At 48.4% G+C, this 21,952-nt stretch overlaps 2 pseudogenes; one reads left to right on the forward strand and one right to left on the reverse strand.

Annotated features, from left to right (window-relative positions):
- LOC113196552 (ruvB-like 1) overlaps nt 1–1,720 on the forward strand; it is a 145,334-nt pseudogene extending 143,614 nt beyond the window's left edge.
- Nucleotides 1,721–2,436: 716 nt separating this feature from the next.
- LOC113196553 (protein transport protein Sec61 subunit alpha-like) lies at nt 2,437–21,863 on the reverse strand (annotated as a pseudogene).
- Nucleotides 21,864–21,952: the final 89 nt, after the last annotated feature.

A 21,952-nucleotide genomic window follows, 5' to 3' on the forward strand; every position in this document is an offset into this window, starting at 1 on the left:
CCCAACCCTTTATATATTTTATTTAGAGCCAGGGTCTCTCTGAGTTGCTCAGGACCTCTATAAGTTGCTGAGGCTGGCCTCCAACTTTCAATCCTCCCCCTTCAGCCTCCCAAAATGCTGGGATGTCAGGTATTTGCCACCCAGCCTGGCTCCTTTCTGTTCTTGAGCCTCAGTTTCCTCATCTGTAAGATGGGCTGGAGGTGTGTGACCATATCCCATGGACTTGAGAGATGATGTGTGATCAGGCACCCAAGCAGCCCGGATGGAGAGGAGCCCCCAATCTGGGTCCCTCCAGGAAGAGAACCTGACAGTCTGTCAATAAGGAGAACCCCCTGGCCGGTTCTTAGAAGAAAAATCTCCATTTGGGGAGTAAGAACCCAAGGCCTGCAGAGGGCCTCATAGCCGAGAGGATCAGACCAGGCGAAGTTACCTGCTCCACCCAGTGTCCCCACTGGGAGAAAGACCCTGGGCAGGAGGCTGCTGGTGGCGGGGTGGGTGATGCGTGAGGCTTTCACTGCGACCAGCTTCCTTGAACCCTGATCTTGTCCAGCGAGGTCAATGGGCAGAGGCAGCCGGGCCAGCGTGATAAAAAGGACGCATGGGCTCCCGCCAATTGCCTGCTCCATCACCTGCCATCGCCAGCACCGTCAAGCCCCCGCAGGCAGATTGGCGCCATCAGCTTTGCATGATACATGGGGACTCCGGGGGCCGTGGGGAGGGAAGTCATGGGACCCTGTGCTGCATTCAGGGGATGCGGGGTGGCTGTGGGTCTGGGGACACGCAGGAGGACCCCTAGAGCTCGGCACCTGCACCCCGCTCATCCAAGAACCCAAGGGTCTTCAGCAGGGGCGGGGGCGGGAGCGCATGACAACCAAGCAGGATTCCCGACTCCACCCCTGCCTGTGCCAGACTCAATCACCATCCTTGTCCCTTGTGGACCACTTTCCCCATTGCCCCAGCCATTGGAGAACCCCAGATCCCAGCCGGGCGCCTGTCAACCCAAGATGGAGGTTGAGGCCAGCCTCCGAACTTAGTGAGACCCTGCCTTAAAAATCGAAAAGGGCTGGGACGTGGCGCGGTGGCCAGCCCCCTAGGTTCAGTCCTCCGCACCCCGAACCCTGTTGCAGGGGTCTCCACCGCAGGGGCGAATCCCATACCCAGGGCACCGGCTCTCGGCAGCCTAGGGTCAGCTCTGGCCACCTGCTGCCTGCACTCTTCACCCTAATCAGGAACTTGTCACACTCAGGACAAGGTGGTGAAAAGCTGCCAGGGTCCCGGGCTCCCGCACATCCTGCCCGACTACAGTGCGTTCCTCCAGGCAACCGGGGAGACCGCTGAGGTGACTGTCCCCTGGGCACCGTGCAAACCAGCAGCCCCGCGGCTGCACGACCTGCCAGGGCCACAGAGGCCGGGGACATCCGGCAGATGCAGCGCTGGCCACCAGGCGCGGGATAGCCCCTCCCTCCCTAGAGGAGCCGAACTTCAAGTGGTGACAGGTGGGGACCTCGGACTGGTCGTCTGGGCCTCAGGCGACCCACAGCGGAGATGCACTGTCCCCTCCTCACGATTCTCAGTGGCTCCGCCACCACCTCTCAGCCATACCCGCCAGCATTTGGTCCCTAAGTGCAGTCAGAACATTCTAGAAACACAGGGAGAGACAGAAGATGTCCCTTTCCAGGGGTGCGGGGACAGCTGCACAGTGAGGATGCACCACGGCTGACTGGAGTCTGGACACGTGGATGTGGCGGAGTGGTCCCCCAGGGCACCAAGCTCGGCCAGGCGAGGGTGGAGGTGGCAACTCTGGCCTCCCCTGGACAAGGACAAAGCTGCCTGGCCATAAGGTGGCCACGAGGTGGCAGGGATGGCAGTCTTGGCTCTGCCCCAGCATGAGGCCCACCTGGACACTTGGTGGGAGAGCAGCTGCCCACGGCTGGGCAGGGAGCTGTGTCATCCTGAGCCCAGAGGACCCAATGCCCCCCACAGGAACAGTCTGTACCCAGAGAGTGCCACCGCTGGTGGCGATGGAGACATGCTGGTGACGCTGTCCATGTCCCCAGAGGAGGTGCGATCCAATGCCGGACCACCCTAAGGCCACACACAGATATTTTATGCTTCCAACTAGAGTCAAAAAGCCACCTTTGTGGGGACCAGGGACGACACGGTGGCTGCACCCATCACTGAGGGGGGAAGGGGAGGCCAAAACCAAAGTCAGACAGAAAATGGGAACAGCGCTCCCCATCCCTGTCATGGCTGCAGCTGCCAAAGCCAGAGGAGGAGAGGAGCCCCGCCGAGGGTGGCCGCCCCATGGTGGAGAGGAGGGGCAGATGTCAGCCAGATGATGACGTCCCCACGCGCCACAGCACCGCTGCCCCCGGCCACCACTGCCTTCTGAGGCACTGTCTGGCGTCCTCCCTGGTCCTCGGGTAGGCGTGGCTCTCAGAAGAGCAGGGTGCCCATGCTGCCCACCTCGCTCGGCTCCTTGACAAAGATCTCAAAGGACTGGGAGATGTTGGTGACTGCCAATAGGATCTCTGTCCCCAAGCCGATGGCGCCCAGGAAGGCACCCAGGACTGAGAGGCCCCAAGGCACAGGTCCACAGAGGCCACCGCCATGGGGATGAACCTGGGGGAGGGCAAGTGGTCAGCCCTCCGCCATCACAGAGGCCCCAAGCTGGTCACTAGACTTGCCCATGACAAGAACCTCAGGAGGCCCCACCACCTCCCTGAAGCATCATCTGCTAACACACCTGTGCGTCCCACTAATGCTATGGAACCTAGCCCCTGCTAGGGGACTGTTACTACTCCAAACTGAAAGGCTGCTGGATGCAGTGGTCCACACCTGTCACCCCAGTATCTCGGAAGACTGAGGCAGGAGGATCACAAGGTGGAGGCCAGCCTCAGCTAATTTGCAAGGCCCTAAGCAGCTCAGCGAGACCCTGTCTGTAAATAAAATATAAAAGGGGCTGGGGACATGGCTTAGGGGTCAAGTGACACTCGGTTTGGTCCTCAGTAAGGGGGCTGGGGGGCTGGGGACAAGACTCAAATGATGAATATGTCTCTCAAAATGGCCACTGTCCCTACCAAGGACTCAAAAGCAACCTAAAATTTGCAACTGTGGCTTTTACCTTGGTTGCTTCTTTCAGGAAAGGTCACCAAGTGAGAACCCACAGGACAACCTGGCCAGCCACCTGACTTTGTAGACACAGCCCTTCTCACTGTGGCTGCTGCTGAGTGGCAGACGAAGAGTTAAAAAATGGAAGAGGGCACCAGGGAGGCCGGGGGCAGCCCTAAATCCAGGACTAGGCGCAGCTGCAGCGGGCACTCCTTCTGCCCTGGGCACCTGCACCCTGGGGCCTCTCCCACCCTCCCTCCTTCCGCCCCAAGGTGATGGCCACATAGGCCACCTGGCCGTAGCCCAGCTGGTCTCTGGCCTCCTCTCTGCTGTGGCCTTGTCTGCTGGAACTGACCTCCCCACTTCAAACACCACCAGCCCTCTGCGGCTCTGCTGGCCTCTCAGCCACATCCACCATCTGTCTTTTTTCAGTCTTGGGGATTAAACCAAGGGGTGCTCCACCCCTGAGCCCTGTCCCCAGCCCTTGCTTGGTATTTTACTTAGAGACAGGGTCTCACTGAGTTGCTTAGGGCATCACTAAGTTGCTGAGGTTGGCCTCCACCTTGCCATCCTTCTGCCTTGGCCTCCAGGCATGCCCCACAGAGCCCCGCGCTTCAGCTCAGGTCCATCCGGAGGCCCACTCTATGCTCAGAGCCTGGGCACCTGCTCCTGGATGCCTAGGGCAGCATCCCACCAGCATGAGCAGAGGTAAGGTTTCCCTGCTGCCAGCACCGTCCCTACAGAGCCCCATGCTGGGTCGTCAGGCTGTTTGCTTCTGGCTCCCTGCTGAGGGTGGCAGACATCATTTTCCATGGCCCCAGCATCCAGCACTTAGCAGGTTCATGAATATCCAATGACACAGGGACCTTGTCTACCCTGTGATCCGAGAATGAGACCCATGGACACTGGAGACCCTAAGGCCCACCAGTGCTTGAAGCCCGAGAGCTGCACCTGCCAGTTAGGGGCGGGTACTGCACACATGGGTTGAGCTCCTGCATCATGTATGTCTCCTGTTGGCCCCAAATCACCATCTGCTGCTCCTTCAGCTACTTAGCCACCTGCATGATGCCCAGAGCAGAGGATGGGCTCAGAAGTGGGTTCAGAGGGAAAGGTCTCGAGCTGCTGGACACTTAAAGGGCTCTTTTTGCAGCTCTACATCTTTACACAGATTTTAAAAATGCCCTAAGGGCCGGGGTGCACCCCTGTCATTCCAGCGGCTTGAGAGGCTGAGGCAGGAGGATCGCAAGTTGGAGGTTAGCCTTAGCCATTTAGCAAGGCCCTGAGCAGCTCAGCGAGACCGTTTCTCCAGTTGAAATTTAACAATGGCTGGGAGGTGGCTCAGGGGTTAAGTGTCCCTGGACCAACAAGGTGCCATAAGGAGAAGATCAGACAAGGTGTGATTTTCCACTCTGACTTCAGGTTCTCAGACCTGCTGCTGATGGCTGAGTTCTGTCCGTCTGTCCTTAATGCTCTGAACTGTCTCACCAAGGTGGGTGGCCCATCTGCATGTCACAAACCACCACTGTGACAAAGCAACAAGCTGAGTAACAATTTAAGAACATCCGTTCATACTTATGTCCTTGGCAGAGGAGCCCGAGACCTTGACCCAGGTCTTAGAGAAGAAGGTGCAGGAGCCCAGCATGAACACAAGGTACACTATCGCATGGACAGGGTCCTCCAACATGGAGCCAAAGGACTCTGGCGGAGATAGGTAGTAACACAGGCAACCAACTGGGTAGGCGTGGTTGGGTTTTCCAGAAGACGTGTCCTGGGAAGAAGGAACAGAAGCTCTGGGACCCTGTGTCTACTGAACCTGAGCTTCAAGATGAACCCAGAGCAGATCAAAGACTATGATTGCAGCCGGGCACAGTGACACATGCCTGTCACCCCACAGCTCAGGAGGCTGAGGCAGGAGGATGGCAAGTTGGAGGCCAGCCTTGGCAACTTAGAAAGACCCTAAGCAGCTCAGTGAGACCCTGGCTCTAAATAAGTGTGGAACAGGGCTCAGGGGTCAAGGGCCCCTGGGTTCAGTCCCTATTACAAAAAACATCTTGCATAGAATTTAGGAAAGGACACAAGGGAGGAGATCTGTGGGTGAGACACTTGGTCAGGAGCAAGACGCACAGACGCTGAGCAGCGCCACCCGCTCTGTGGCCAGGAGAGGCTCATTGGGAACATCTGACTGACAGACCAGGTGCCCAACAGGCTGACGAGCAGGTGCCTGCTGAAGCGGGCCAACAGCATCTGGGAGATAATGTAGAGGTGGGGACCAGGGCAGACTGCAGGATGATCGGGACGTTGGAGGTGAAGAAGAGCTCGATGGGGTAGGTGTGGTACTGGCCCTGGTAGTGCACAGTCTTGATGGGCAGGTCCACCCAGAAGCCCTGAGGACACAGAACAGGGTGCCCTTCACTGCATCACTGCCCACTATGGTCCAGAGACATGAGAGGTGGCACCAGCTCTAGGGACCCAACTTCTGAAAGTGCTGGAGAGCACCTGCTCCTTCCCTCACTCCCACTGTGCTTGGGGCACACACAGAAAAAAAAAAAAAAAACAGAAAAGCTGGTTTCAAAATGTACTAAAGTCCACTCTACAGCCATTCATATCTAAACAGAAAAAAAAGAAAAAACATTTATACTGCAGCCAGAGACAGTGGCACAGGCCTGTCATCACCAGCAGCTCTGAAGGCTGAGGCAGGAGGACTGCAAACTGGAGGCCAGCCTCAGCAACTCAGAGACACTCTGTCTCTAAATAAAATATAAAAAGGGCTGGAGATGGGGCTCAGTGGTTAAGTGCCCCTGGGTTCCATCCCTGCTACCAAAATATAAAGAAAAAGAAATGCAGACTTCCTGTGCTTATGCTGGACACACCTGGAAATGGATGACCACAGCAAAGATAAAGATGGTGACGATGAGGTTCATGAGATCGGGGAGATCCTGGCGGGAGAAAGCCTCTCTAAGGGCTCAGACTTTGTCTGTGCACGTGGCCCAGAGATGGAACAGTGCAAGATGGCGCCCTCCAATTACATGCCTGTTGGCAGAGGAGGACACAAACGTGAAGGGAAGCACAAGGGGCTGGACTCCGCTGGATCTTAGGCCTCCTCCTGGCCAAAGCAGAAGCAGGAGAATAGAATCAGCCAGGAGACTCAGCCAGGGGACTCACAGCACCCACAGTCACGGGGTCATGGTCTGGATTTTTTTGGCACCAGGGATGGAACCCAGGGGCCCTGGCCAACTGAACCCCACCCCCAGCCTATTTGTATTTCATTCATAGATAGCATCTCGTTGAGTTGCTGAGGCCTTGCTGTTGCTGAGGCTGGCCTCCAAGTTGATATCCTCCTGCCTCAGCCTCAGCAACAGGCAGAAAGGGGCCTGGCATGAGAAATAGGCAACAGACCAGCCAGGGACACTGCAGCATAGGGCGCCAAGGTCCAAGCACTTCAGAAATGGCCTAAGACTGACTTTAGGACAAAAGCACAGTGGGAAACACTGTCACCATGGCCCCTGCTGCCAGGTCGGTGCTTCCCTAAACGTGGCATCTGTGGGCAGAGTGGCTAATGGCTGGGAACTAAGATGTCCCAGTCTCTCCCTGGGAAAGCATTTTCATGTCATCCCAGAGTTGGGACAGCAAGACTTCCATCATCTTCTAGGCGGCCACTGAGATGGACCATCTGTCCTGTAGACCACATGGATGAAATATCTGTGACAGAAACGCTGTCCTAGGTTTCCCTGGCCCCCTGGCATCCCGGTGGTGGTCTTCTGCAGCCCCTCTCCCTGCTGCCACTGGCTATGTGGGACAACAGCTGATGTCCCTGTGGTCAAGAATCTGGAGACATGAAAGCTTGAGCATTCTGCAAAGGAGGAAGTTCAGCAATCCCAAGGGAGAAAGCAGGGACTTGTCCTGGCTCCCTCTTGCCACCAATGACCTCTCTTAACTCCTCTCACTTGCTCCACTGAGCCACGCACCAATGCTCAAACCCATCATCTCATCTCTGCCCCAAGGCCTTTGCACCTGCCAGGTTCTCTAGACAGACCCATAACACTCTTCCCCAATCGCCCCATCTTCCTTCTCTGCTTTACTCTGACCCGGGGCCCTGGAATGACACTAATGCTCACACATCTTATGGTACATTATATTCCTTTGTATTCTTAGCACCCACAGAAGTGCCTGGTGCTTAACAGCACCTGCCTGACAAGTGTCTGGAATGAAAGGTGGGTGACAGCAATGGCAGGGTGAGGGCCCTGAATGTTTAACGTGGTCATTTCTTGCAAGTCACTACCTGCTGATCTCTGGGAACTGGGTTGTTTCATGCACTAGTGTCACCCGGGGGCAAGAGCTGTGTTTGTACTGTCTACCTCCCTCTCAGCCTGGACTGTCCCCCACCTCAGGGAAGAAGGACCAACTGCACTCTCCACTCTAGGGGCCCTTCCACACCCTACTTTCCTGGTCGCAAGCTGAGCCATGGTGGCACTCCTGGTAACAGGTGGCCCTTCCCACTGCAAGCTACCTGTGCCTTCTCCACCCTCTTCTTACCCATCTTGGGGGGTGTCCCTATGGCTCCACCATTTTGGCTCCTTACAGCACCACTTAAAGCCCTCCAGGTAGCCTCTCTGCCCCATCCAGGTCTCAGAGGTGGCCAAGGGCAGCCACCTCCATGTCTCAATTCTCTGTGGCCTTCATCTCTAAGTCCTAAGGCCCTCGCTCTGATGTCACACTGGCTGGCTCAGGCTGAATGGCTGGATGCCACTTCCCCAGCCATTTTTTCAACCTGTCTCCCAGGGACAGCAAATCATTCCTTCCAAAACTGTCCCCTCACTCACCATCATGCTCCAGAGCAAAGTGATCCTCTGGCTGGCTGCCGCAGTCCAAGCCTTCACTGACTGGCCCCCAGTGGCCATCACTGCTCCCACTCCTTTCGAAGGCAGGCCCCCCCAAAGGCAGGAGGTCTTGGCAGACACCACAACTCCTACCCAGCTTTCGCCCCCACCTTCACGGCTGGGGCCCAGCTGCTTTGGAAACCCAGATGCTCAATTCACCTTAGATTTTCTGAAATTCTAGGAAGAGTCTGGTGTCACTTTGCCTACTGTTCTGTAAGTGTCCCTGACCCTCCTTCCTGAGGTTCAGTCTTTCCCATGGGATTCCTCAGGCACCCTGTAGGGACCCGTCTGCAGTTTCCTCAATTTGATGACGTGGCACTGGAGGCCGAGAACGAGCATCACAGTCAATTCCAAGAAAACACGAAAATGCACACAAATATTTTCCATGAGAGACTTCCCAGCAAATAGCAGATTCAGGGTTCAGAGGCCAAAAGAAAAAAATAAGAAAAAAAAAGTTAATTTCCCTCTCCTAAGAAGTCTCACAAGTTTTGCAATTTTTATTTTATTAAGATTTGTAAACCAAGTGTCATGGTGCATGCCTGTAATGCCAATGGCTCTGGAGGCTAAGGCAGGAGGATTGCAAATTGGAAGCTAACCTCAGCCAAATTGGGGCTCTAAGAACTCAGCGAGACCCTGTCTCTGAATAAAATACAAAAGAGGGTTGGGGACGAGGCTCAGGGGTTAACTGTCCCTGAGTTCAATCCCGAGTGCCTTCTGCCCCAAATTAGCAATACTATGGATTGAACCCAGGAAAGGTCATTCTACCCCAGCCCTTTTTGAGACAGGGTCTCACTTATTTGCCAAGGCTGTCCTTGAACTTGTAATCACCGAAATAACTGCTCCTTTTCTGAACAAGTGGTTTGGTGTAGCAATTTCATTTTTAGAATCTTATTCACTAAGAACAACTGCTAAAATATGTGCAGATGATTGCCAGAGGATATTTACTTTGATACTAATTGTGACTGGGAAAGGAATGAAATGTCCACCAGAAGACAATTGGTGAAAATCAACATTTCTTTATCCTTGCAGTGCAGGTTCCTGCTAAGAAATATGAGGCAGGATTACTCTGTGGCATGTTAATTGTCCTTGAAATATTCTTATAAGACGTGAAAGTTTAGATATCATTTTGAATGTAAGTGTTGTTGTTGTTGTTATTATTATTATTATTATTATTTGGTACTAGGGATTTAACCCAGGACCACTTAACCTCTGAGCCCTGTCCCCAGCCCTTTTTATATTTTATTTAGAAATAGGGTCTCACTGAGTTGCTTAGGGCCTCATTAAGTTGCTGAGGCTGGCCTCCAACTTGTGATCCTCCTGCCTCAGCCTCCTGAGCTGCTGGGATGACAGGCTTGAACCTCTGCACTCAGCTATATTTTTAAAACTTTGCACACTGAAAATTCAGAAGAAATATTTCTGAAACAGACATTTTCCCCCAGAGGAATACTCTGCATGCATGAAAACTTCCTGTAGAGGTGCCGCATGGGAGGCAGGGCCCTTACCTTGGTCGGTGTTGATGGTGGTGGGGTTGAAGGCCTTCCCCAGGATGGTTTCACAGATGTTGCTTGAGATGGAGAGGGAGAAGCCAGAACCCAGGCCATGCCCTTTCTAAAGAAGTTCATCCTAAAGGAGGACGATCAAGCCCACCACAAAGAACTGCAGAATTAAAATAAATAAATTAATAAAAGTGGACTCTGCATTACTGGCCTCAGGGCCCTAGTTCCTTCCATCTTCAATGACTGGGCTCTCTGCTATGAAGGCCAAATAAGAGACCCTTCTCAATCTGCCTCACGGGAATTCAGAAGCCAAAGCCAGGGTCTTTCAATTCTCTAATTTTTTTTAAAATGTATTTTTTAGTTGGAGGTGGACACAACATCTTTATTTTATTTTTATGGAGTGCTGAGGATGGAGCCCAAGGCCTCACGCGTGCCAGGTTAGCCTCTACCACTGAGCCCCAGCCCCAGCCCCTACATTTTTGTTTTTGTTTCTTAATTGTTTTGGGGTTTGCAGGTGGACAACATGCCTTTATTGATTTCAATATTTCTCATTGTAGATGGGTGCAGTGTCTTTATTTGATTGATTTCTTTTGGGGCGGTGCCCAGCCTCCAACCTGGGACCTCACAATGCTCAGGCCAGTGTTTAGCCCTGAGCCCAGCACTGAGCCTGGCCTGGTTCCAGCTCTGGCTGAGTACTGCTGAGGAGGAAGAGGGATGGCGGGTTCACTTAGGAAGCGGGGTGCGAGTGGGGGTTCACCTGAGTGGTGATCAGCAGGCAGATCCCAGCCCCCGTCTCTGAGGGGTCCCTTTTCATGCCTGTCATCACATCCACGTTGGACTGGCCAAAGGTGATGATCATGCCTAACACTAGGATCCCAAGAAAACCCTGAGCAGAGTGAGGCAGGAACACAGATGACAAATACTGACACTGCCCCCGGGGACTTGGTGAGGAGTGTCCAACTGTCACATGTCAAAGTGCATGAGAACTCAGAGGCCATCTAGTGAAAGCACCTTTGGTCTTTTTTTGTGGCTTTAGGGATTGAACCCAGGGCTTTGTGGAAGGTAGGCAAGTGCTCTACTAAACCTCAGCCAAGTCATCCTAAATTCTTTTTTTAAAAATTATCTTGAATTCTTAAGATGGAAAAACATTTTAAAAAATTGTCAAGGGTAAGGAGAAAACTTCTGGGGCTGTAGCTCAGTGGTAGAGGCACTGAGTTCCATTTCCAGGTCTGCAAAAAATTAATGTTAAAAACAAAGAGAGAAAGAGAAAAAAAAAAACACCCAATTTGGGCTTTAGAAAAATAATGCAAATTTTGTTTGTTTGTTTGTTTTGCTTTTGGTACCGGGGATTGAACTCAGGGGCACTCAACCACTGGGCGCCATCCACAGGCCTATTTTGTCTTTTATTTAGAGACAGGGTCTCACTGAGCTGCTTAGAGCCTCGCTGTTGATAAAGTTGGCTTTGAACTCACAATCCTCCTGCCTCAGCTTCCCGAGCTGCTGGGATTAGAGGCGTGCACCACTGCACTAAGCCAAGTATATGTTAAAATGTCCAAAATAAAAATTAAAACAATAAAACCACCTATTAGTGCTTTAGAAGAATAATGCATTAATTTAAGGCATTAAATAATAAATTTATTACTTAATATTTAATAATGCATTACTTAATTCATTAATGATTAATGCATTAATACATAAATGTATTCTACAATCTTGATTTGTGTCTGAAACTCACAAATTTAAGTTAGATGGATTTCTCACTCAATTATTTTACCTTCTAACTTAAGATCTCTAAGACATGCTGTATGGAAGAAGGCAGAGTAGAAAATTGTAAATATTGTTTTCTAAATAATACATTACCATTAACAGAGGCTAGGCTTGGCTGACTCTGAGGCTGGTCCCCATTATTGGGGCTGTTTATCATTTGATACTGCCAATACTCTTAACCTAGTTTAACAGCATATAGAAACTGAGACTCCAGACTATTATCTAAATTTCTTCCACATCAAAAAACTAATCAATAGCAGAGCTGGACTGAGAGGATCAACTTTTTGCTGATTAAATCCTTTTAAATGCAGAAGAAAAATAGCACTTGGTAAATAACTACCATGTGAGAGTGATTATTCAATTTAATCCCCCCTTTTTTTTTTTTTTTTTAGTACTGAGGACTGAGCAGAGGTACTTCATCCCTGAGCCCCATCCCCAGCCATTTTTAATTTTTTTTAGAGACAGGGTCTCACTGATTTCCTTGGGGCCTCACTAAGTTGCTGAGGCTGGCCTCCAACTGGTGATGCTCCTGCCTCAGCCTCCAGAGCTGCTGCAATTACAGGCATACTCCACAGCACCTGGCTTTGATTTAATTCTAATGACAGTTCTGAAGTAGATGTACCTCCTTTGTGAGGTACGTAAATCATGGCTGGTTAAGGGGTGACCTCCATGCCCTGATCCTTCAAGTCCATCCTCTGGGGCATTCCTGCTCTCCCCTGCCCTGCCTGGCCTTCCCCCATACCCAGCACCTCCCAGAAGTGCTCTCTCACTAACAGGCCATGGAGCACCAACAGGGTTGGCAGGCCAAGCCCACAGGCCAAACTGGGCTGTTTTAATGCCCCCAATTTTAGAGCCAATTCAAATTCTCAACTAGACACCAGAACTGTACCCATGATCTTTGTTACACTTCCGGGCTCCGTTGAAGAGGGCTTGGTATTTTGGGGTGTCACCCACTTTAATCATCTTGGCGCCAGCAAGATGCAGCCAAGAGCTGCATGATGAGGCCCAAGGTGACAATTGCAGAGATACCCAGCTCTATGAGTGTGCCTAAGGAAAGGGGCAGCCACAAAGCCCCTGTGAGCTCAGGAAAGCAAGACATCATTTAATAAAATGAACCTACAGAATTGCATGCTACCCCTTCTCCACATTGGATGGGCTTCAGGTTGCTGGCAGCAATTATAGAATAACCCCCCAAACCAAATATTAGAACACAACTGAGTCCCTCTGTCAAGCCCATGTGTCATTCTGTTTGGGAAGTCACATACCCCTCAACAGCCTGCTGCATTCCCATCCCCATGGACAGATCTATTCTTGCTGTACAGAGGTCAGAGAGGCCCATCCTTCATCAGTTCATAAAACTGGAGAACATTCCAATCATTTCCCTGAATCTGCAGATGGGGCTGGCACAATTGGATCTAGTTGGGAATCAACCTTCCCTTTCCATCATGTTCAGATGAGCTCTGATTCTGAGTGACTGGAACCTCATTGGAACCCCATTTTTAAACCGTGTCCATCAAATGCACTATCAACATACACAAGAAAATCATTTCCAGACCCACAGGTGACTGGTTAGAGTTGACCCTCCACTGTCACTTGTGGTTTTGATCCATATATTTCACCTGTAGGTATGAAAAAGATGCAGCTGAGAAACCAATGGAAAGTTCTAGAGAATGTTCTAGGTGCACTCACCATTTCGTTTCAGGGATTTCAAACACTCTAGTTTTCTTAAGTTTTCAGAAATTCTCAAGCAGAGACTTATCTTGCTCTTCCAGGTTTTGTATTGCATTCAAACCCAACTCCAAAGAAGATGCTTTTGCCCAGGCTGAAAGCACTGTTGATCAGGCTGTTTGACTTGATACACGCAGATTTTCCAGACTTTTCCATGGAGCTGCCCATTCTCTGAGTTCCACAGAAAGGCTGCCATTCAACTAAATGGTGCTGGTCCAGCAGAAAAGAGGCAGAGTGAGTCTGAGCCTCCCTCTGTTGGAGGCCAGAAACCCTCACATCCAGTAGAAAGGTTCCGCAGAATCTAAGGCTATAATACCAAATAGAGGATCTGGAAACAAGCAGAAACCAAAGGACTGGTGCAAGTGTCCCCCTTCTCCCCCCTGCCCCAATGCCAGCACAGGAGACCGGATTGACCTGACAGCAGACTAAGAAGATGAAGAGGGGGATGACCATCCACAGCACCTTCTCCTTCAATTGAATCTGCAGAAGAGTCAGAATCAGAGGACACGAAGTTTCCCAATAAGTCAATAAAAATGGAGTCCCACAGACCCTTTCTCTGATCACCAAGGAAAGCCAAGGAGGGCTGGGGGCACAGCTCCATGGGGAAGTATTTGCCTAGCATGCATGATGCTCTGGGTTTAGTCACCAGCAGGACCCTCCCCCCAAAAAGAGAAGAAGCCAAACCATGCACCAAGCAGTGTCCTGAAAGGTGAGTCTCATGCTTTCTTTGGAAAAAGCCAATGCGAAGATGTCCGTAGGTGTCACGTCTGGGAATCCTCATATGATACAGAATCATGAACTTCCCACTGCTTAAGTGAGTTCAATGGCAAAGCTGTCCTCTTAACCATTGACATGGACAGTTTAGATCCTCAAGGTGAGGCAAGAGGAAGGCAAGTTTAAAGCCAGCCTCAGCAAAAGTAAGGCACTGAGCCACTCTAAGTGACCCTGTCTCTCCATAAAAAAAAAAAAAAAAAAAAAAAAAAAAAAAAAAAAAAAAAAAAAAAAAAAAAAAAAAAAAAAACTAGGGCTGGAGACATCTCTCAGTGAGTAGTTGCTTCTAAGTTAAATCCTAGGGATAAATAAATTCTTTCTGTTGTTGATATTTTTAAAATAATATTTTAGTCTTTATTTTATTTACCTCTTCTCTGATGTTTAGTATTTTTTCTTCTACTAGTTTTGGGTCTGGCTTGTTGTTGATTTTTTACCTCCTTGAAGTGGAAGTCTTGGTTGTTTTCTTTTTTGATGTAGGTATGTACTGATCTAATCTTCTTAAAATTCCCTCTGCTCTATGCTATAGAGTTTTTTTATTTTGTGTTTCTATCATCATTTTTCTCAAGAATTTTTAAAAATGTCCATTCTATTTATTTATTGTCTCTTGGCTATTTGAGAGCTTGTTGTTACATTTGCAGACATGCAGGATGTTTCTAAAGTTTCTCCTGTTGTAGATTTCCAGTTTTATTACATTTTGTTCAGAAAAAAAAAAGTTATTTGAAATGATTTTTAACTTCTAAAACTTGTCAAGGTTTGTTTTATGACTTAACCTATTGTCTATTCTGGAGAATGTTGTTGGTACTGTTGTGAAGAATTTGTCTTCTTCTGGTTTTTGTTGAAAAGATCTGTTAAATCCACCTGCTCTGCAGTGTACTTTAAATCCTTTGTAAAGAAAAAAGAAGAGACAGAAGCAAGGTGCAGAGGCAGAATGACAGAATGGCAGAAATTCTCCTTGTCCAAGCTGCCAGCTTTACTTATAGTAGTAGCTTACGTTTGGTCACTGGCATCGGTAGTACATTATTGTTCATTGTGCCATTAGGCTACAGATTAAGCAACATTATGCAACATTATGCAAGGTTGCAATGTGCAATGTTAGGAGATTTGTGTGGCTCTCAAGTAAGTCCATTGTTTAAAGTTACTATTATATGGACAGCTTGAGGTGCAGCAGAGCTTGGCAAAACACTGTGGCTGTCTAAAAAGAGAGTCCCCCCGCCCCCCAGGAGCTAAGTGCCTAAGGTCAAGGAGAGGCTGATAAGATTCTAGCAAAGAGCTTCTTCATGCAATACACTGCCACAACAGTTAGGTTTGCACATGTATTAGTTATCTTGCTGGTTTCTGAAAGAAACTGCAGAATATTCCAAACACAGGAAACAGGGTGCCTGTTACCTCCTGGGAGTTTGCTCACCAGAAGAATGCTGTCCTTATATTTCTATGGTCAAAACACTTACAATCCTGTGTCTCTTTTTTGATGTTTTTGGATGAAAGATTTATCCATTTTTTAAACTCTCTTATTAGAAGTCCTCTATTAATATGCATTGAAGTCTCTCTCTCCCTTTAGATGAAGTAGTGTCTGTCTTATGTCTATGTGTTATAGTATTATGCGATTTTATATTTATACTTATGATAGTTTCTTGCTTAATTAAAACCATTTGTCATTATATAATGACTTATGTCTATTTTTACGTTTTGTATTAAGGTCTATTTTTTGCGATATAAGTAAAGCTACTCCTAATTTTTATTTCCATTTTCTTGAGATATCTTTCTCTTATTCCTCACTTTTATGCTATGTGTTTTCTTAGAGGTGAAATGAGATTCTTCTAGGCAAAATATAGATGTTGTTTTGTTCTATCTATTATAGAACTTTATGTCTTTTTACTGGAGAATTTACCCCAATAAGATGGTTCTTGGCAGGTGAATATTTACTAGTGCCATTTTGGTTATTGTTTACTAATTGTGCTGTCTGACCTTTCTTCCTCTCTTACTGTCTTCTATTTTTGATATCTTGTACTACGTAGATTTGTACCACAACTTTTTGAGAGTTGAAAATTAAATGAATATGTAAATCTAATTGATATAGCATGTGCAGAATCAAATAATTAAAAGGTCTGAAGAGGTTTAGGTTTCTTACCTGTGACAATATCTACCCTCCTTACAAATACTATTTACTCTTTTATGTTTGCTTTTTTCTTTGCATATTATTATTATTATCATTTTATTAATCTTTATACATCTTAATACTATGCTTTAGAGAAATACACATTTATTTTTAAATATATTATAAATAAATAACAGTGCTTATTTAGGGATCATAACACTAACCTATAAATCACTTGAAATAAGAAAAATCTGATTTTAAAGCTTTATATATCAAAACAATAACATTAAAATCAGAAGAAATGAACGTTTTGGTTATTGGGGTAACTGTATATGATTGAACAGTTAAAAAAACTTTTGCATAATTTGATTGAATTTCAACTGCATTAAAAACTAAAGTCAGCTGGGTGTAGTGGTGAACACCTGTAGTCCCAGCACTTCAGGTGGCTAAGGTAGGAGAATCACTTGGTATTAAGGTGTAATTTTTGTGATATAAGAATAGCTACTTTTTTTTAGTTTTTGTTTCCATTTGCTTGAGAAAACTTTCTCTTATTCTTCACTTTTGTACAATGTGTTTTTTTGTTGTTTTTTTTTTTTTTGAGGCAAACTGAGATTCTCCTAGGCAAAATATAGATGGTTTTTCTTCTATCAAAAATCAGTACCTTGTGGTGGTTGATGCTTTTTGAAGTGCAAGGATCTCACATTAGATTTTTTGGCTCCTCTTAAGTAGAAGAGAATGGGGGACTTGACATTCTTTGGAATCCTAGCATGCAGAGCAGGAGCTCAGGGCTATAGGGTGTGATGTTCACTCCCAACTCTCTGTCCAGCCAACTGTCTCTGCACAGTGTTGACTTAGATGAGCCATTTGGAATGAGAGTCATACTGGGGGTGCTGGGATTTTGATATTTCCATATGTAGCTTAATTTTTTTATAATGAGCACCAATCCTTAGAAATAAAAATATTAAAGACATTTGAGGGGAAAAGTCCACTAGGCATCCATTTAGTCATGGGGCCTGCAGTAGGGTGGAGAAGGGAGGCAGTACCTTTCCAGCCTGCCAGGTGCCAGGTGCTGGCTGGACCAGGTGGGTGACAGAAGAGAGCCTTTCTGCTCACTCTCAGGGGAGACTAGGCAAAGGCAGTTGGCCTCAGGTGTTCTGGAGCCCTCTGAGGGAGGGGAGAAGGGCACTTCTGTGGCCACAACCTGGCATGTCAGCACTATCTAGTGGGTATGTTAGGGACAGTCACCCTTGATTCCCTTCCGGGAAAAGAAAAAATCAAAGCAGATTTTTAAAAATGCCATCTTCACCACTGGAATTTAGAATTGAATTCTGTGGGCTCTGCAGTGAGCCAGTCAAGCATGGGGCATGAGGGCACTTGCTGTATGCTTTGAAGCTGGTGTGCAGCTGGTGGGCCCAGGAAAGGGCAGAGCCCATTGTGATTATTTACAAGTTGCACCTATTCCAGCTGGTCCAAGCCAGTGCTGCCCATTAGGAAGCATTCTGAATGCCACCACTGTTCTTGTGTTTTTCCTCTTTAAGCAAAAATAAAAAGGAAACATAGCATTAGCATTTCCCATATGTGCATTATGTGTCATTTGTGTGGGTATGTTCCTGTGTCTCACCTTCACAATAACTGGTAACACAACACTGCGGAGTCGATGTGACCCTTTTGCAGATGAGACAACCCACGCAGACCTGCTGAAGGCACAGTTTCAGCAGAGAGTGAGTCAGACAGCAACTGATCAGCTTGTCTTAGTGTGAGCACAGACATCTCCCTGGTCCCCAGCTATGGGAAAGGGCTCTCCCCCAAGGGCCAGCACAGAGACTGGCAAGGCTATTTGTTGGCAGGAACTCTCTGTCATTTCTAAACAGAAATAGAAGGCTTGAGGAAGGCTTCTAGAAGCCACGGTGCCCATGGACAGCTCCCACAGCCACGGCTCCATGCCATGATAAACAGCCTAATTCACCTGCCAACAGTCAAATAAGTCTTTTGGTTTTTAAGAAAATCATTTTCTCCAGACAAACTCTCCTGATGATTCACCACCTTAAAGGTGGTGTGAGACAGAACCTAGAGTCCCTCACATAATCGCTCCTAAAGTTGTCACTCAGGCCTCATCGCCCACAAAACTGAATGCCCCCAGGGTAGAAGCCCTTGATGGATGTGCCCCACGATGGCTGTTTTGTGGGTGGGTCATAAATATTACTGCTATTGACACAGCCCTGAGGAACACGTCCTCGCATCTCTGCACATGAGTGCCCAAATCCTTCTGGGTGCTGCCTCTGACTGCCACCACCCACTTCTCTCTCTCCTGAACTCCCTCCTCTGAGTCGATTCCTTCTTTTCACCTTCAGAAATTAGAAATCGATGAAGGTTCTCAACAAAGATGCCGTTCGGCTGAACAAAACACCTTGATGGCCTGTCCCTTCTCTTGCACTCGGCTGACCCCAGCTGGCCCTCTAGGAGGCAGCCTTGCACACTGGTGTCTTTTAACATATGCTGGGCAGAGGCATGGTGTCTAATTCCAGCTGGGGCCACCACAGAGGTGGGCTCAGGAAGCACCCTCACTTCGGCCACGTCCTGGAAAGATGCTCAGCTGGGCACCAGTGTGGCACCTATGTGGCACCCAAGTGGCACCCACTCTGCTGCAAGTGTGAAACCAGCTGCTCAAGCTTGTGGCTCCACCAAGAAGAGTGGTTATTTCTGGCTATGTGTAAAGTGAGCTCACTGAACATACATTGTCCTTGACAGTTTGAAATGGCTCCTTTTACCTGTGAGTGGGTATGAGTGTGATGACAATATTGGATGAAAATAATAAAAACTAAATATTATTAACTGCATGCAATATGCAGGCCAGTGTACAAAGACTGCTGTAATGTCTTACTTAATCCTCAGGAAACTCCACTAAATGACTGGGGTCCTGAGTGTGATCACACCTGACACCACTGCCCTCCCTCCACAGCACTTTCCAACTGCAGATGGCTACACCATGAGTGCCCCTGAGTGAAGATCAGCCAGGTGGGGGTGCTCATGGCCCACTAGACGGAGAGCACACAACAGGATCATGGCCTTGTGTGGCCTCAAGATGCTCAGCCTGCACCAGCAGGGAGGAAACAGGATGATGTGGTTGGTGACAGAGCGTGCACCTCACCCAAGCTGCAGGCAGCCACCCATGGGGGCAGCACCCAGCTCTATCCACTGGCCTCTGCTCCAGTCACCAAGAAACTGATAGCCCCCTGGAGACAGTGGCAATGCTTATAAAAGACTGTCCAGCTGACCTGCATCTTGACCACAGGCCACATACTGTCACCCAGCCCTTCATTCACAGCCATGAAGTTGTTGGCACCTCTTCCCCCCAATTCTGCTCTGTCACCACCCTGGGACCTGACCCTGTGAATGATATCTCATTTAGCCCAGCACGTGAGTCATGTGGCCCGATGAAAGACAATGTCACCACTGGTCAAAGAGGCCTGGAGTGCTTTTGGCAAAGTCTTGTTTCCTCATGAGAAATGCTCAGAATCAAGAACAATGTTCCCTAACAGCAACAGGACAGCAGCCCTCTCTTCACTCACCTCCTCACACATTATTACAAGGTGCTAAGATTGAAGTTCAGCCAAAGATACTCTCTGTTGCAAATACTCAAATTCATCAGCATCACCATCCAAGCAGCCATAGACTGACAATTATCATTGCAGGATTTTAATACAACTTTATGTACAAACCAGGCACCAGGCTGGATTCAGCCTGTGTTCTGCACTTTCCCAGCCCTGTTCTCCACTCCTGCTCTGGTCCCAGGTCCTGACAGGTAAACACATCTTGCTTTCCCAGAAACTAGAAACTGGTGCATTCCCAAGAAGAGAGCTTGAAGCTCTCTGCTGAATTACACCCTCATAAGTGTCAGGAGGCTTTGGTACCAATAGGAAATTGAGGGCTGGAGATGAAGCATGGGACAAAGGGCATGGACTTGAGTGAAGATATTCCCCAACTGTGTCCCAAGCTAGGTTGAGCTGGAGAATCTGCAGGGGAGCTCCCAGGGAGAAGGAGTGCAAGGATGCCTCATCTCTGCCTGAAACACACACCAGCCACCTCTGTTCCTTAGCAGCTGCTTTCCTACAAAGTCATGCCTCTACTACACCAAAATGTGGATCACTGCAGACAGGATAACATAATTTTCAAAACCTAAATGCCCTGGAACTTGTATTCAAGCACATGGTCCATTAATTCATTAAACAACCATCAACTGTGCCAGGCCTTGCTATGGGTGCCACGGAGACAGGGGTGGATGAAACTGACCAGGATCTCATCTTCCAGCAATGGCCAGCGGTGACATCTGTGAGGATCATGAAATAGGAAGACATGGACAGAAACAGAAGATCAGGGAGGGGCTGAGGGCTGCACAAACCAGCGTGGTCAGGGAAGTTGCCTCTCTTACAGCCAAGGCGCAGGAAAGGAACCACCTCAGGGAGAGGCAGGGAACATGTGTTCCAGGAAAAGGTCACATTCTAGGATCTCAAGATGGGGGGAGTAATGGTAGATTAATTAATGAACAGGGTTTTCATCTGCAATTGGCTCAACTCTGATATCCAACTTGAGTGACAAATGATCCAAAGCAGCCACAGATTTCCCAGAACACCTGTGTGTGAGGTGCTAGCAGTAAATTCAACTCAGTGCAGAAGGTACCTGATCATTTACAGGACAGAAGAGCATGGAGTGCATGGCCCTCCCACAGACCCACAGCACCCTCCTTTTTATGAACTGGAATATCATCCATGACTCCATTCTCAAGTGTGGCTCCTGGGCCTTTGTTGTGGACAGAGTTTCAGCCTAACACAGGGAAAGAACCCCAGCTGCCTTCTGCCCCATGAAGCAAAACCACAGGCAGTTTAGTGGGCTCTGGGATCCTGTCTAAGTTCATCTGTGCAGTTGCCAACAAGATTCTTTTGGTCAATCTGCACTTCCAAGTTTTCCAATCCCAGGCCACCTGGGGACTCTCAAAGCAAAGCCAATTGATGAGGGGCTGGTAACTGGGTACACAGAACTCTGTCCCAACACAAACCCTACCATACATTTCAATAAAACTATCTTCCCTCAGCACAGCACTTGGTCCTGACATGTGCAAAGATGGAGACAATAAAGAATGAGGGCTCCCCAAGAAACCATTCCACAGTCTCCAAAAATGAAAAGGGATTTACACAGTAGACCTACATAGTTTCCAGGAGGAACTATGGAAAGCAGGTAAGTGAAATTCAATTTAAGCATATTTTTCTTGTTTAAACAACATGTACCAAGTGCATGGGAGATAACAGATGACATTCTGCTTCATCACATTGGAGTAATCAAAGTATTCAAAGAAAACTTCTCTGTACCTCTTCTCCTAAAGCCATAATTGCACACCATTGCAAGAGGGACGATGCCCACAAAGGTTGTCTGGATGATAAAGATCTCAGAAATGACCAGCTCACTCATGAAGTCCTTGATTTGGTACAGCACTTGCCAGCTGATTTGCTGTGTCTCAGCCAGACCACTGCTGTTGTCAAATGCCAAAGCCCACTTGTAGAATCTCATAGACTGAGCTATGTGCTTTGGAAAACAAACACATATTAAAGTTCATTTTGAAGCACATAACTCAGCATAATTTCAAGAACACAGTAAATGGCCCATTCCCCTTTGTCAACCAAGGAAACAATTGCTACCTTCGACCCACACATGGCAGTGTTCACAGAACCTGGCCCATAGCTGCCTGTCTGTGGCCACATCTCAGGATGAGCTTTCAGGATCCTCTGTAGACAGAAGGCTGCTCCTCACTGAATGGAAAGTTACAATGGATTCCTTCCCAGAACATGGTGCCAATTCCCTCCCCTGTCCAGTCAAGGAGGGAGGGGCCAGTTCCTATGTGAAGGCCACCTTATAGCCCACATCAACCACCTCTTCAAAGGCCCATTGATCAAAGATCAGGCTAACAAGTTCTGGAGATGAGAATGTGGGCCTGTCTTTGAAGGGGCCTCTGTTGCCTAGGTCCATGTGCTAGATGGCCACTGGCACTGTAGGTGCTGCTGCTACTGAGCATTCCATCTAGAGGGACAGAGAACTGCAGGATGGGGACACATGGA

This window comes from Urocitellus parryii, chromosome 9, assembly GCF_045843805.1.
Source record: "Urocitellus parryii isolate mUroPar1 chromosome 9, mUroPar1.hap1, whole genome shotgun sequence".
In the NCBI taxonomy this organism is placed as follows: Eukaryota; Metazoa; Chordata; class Mammalia; order Rodentia; family Sciuridae; genus Urocitellus; species Urocitellus parryii.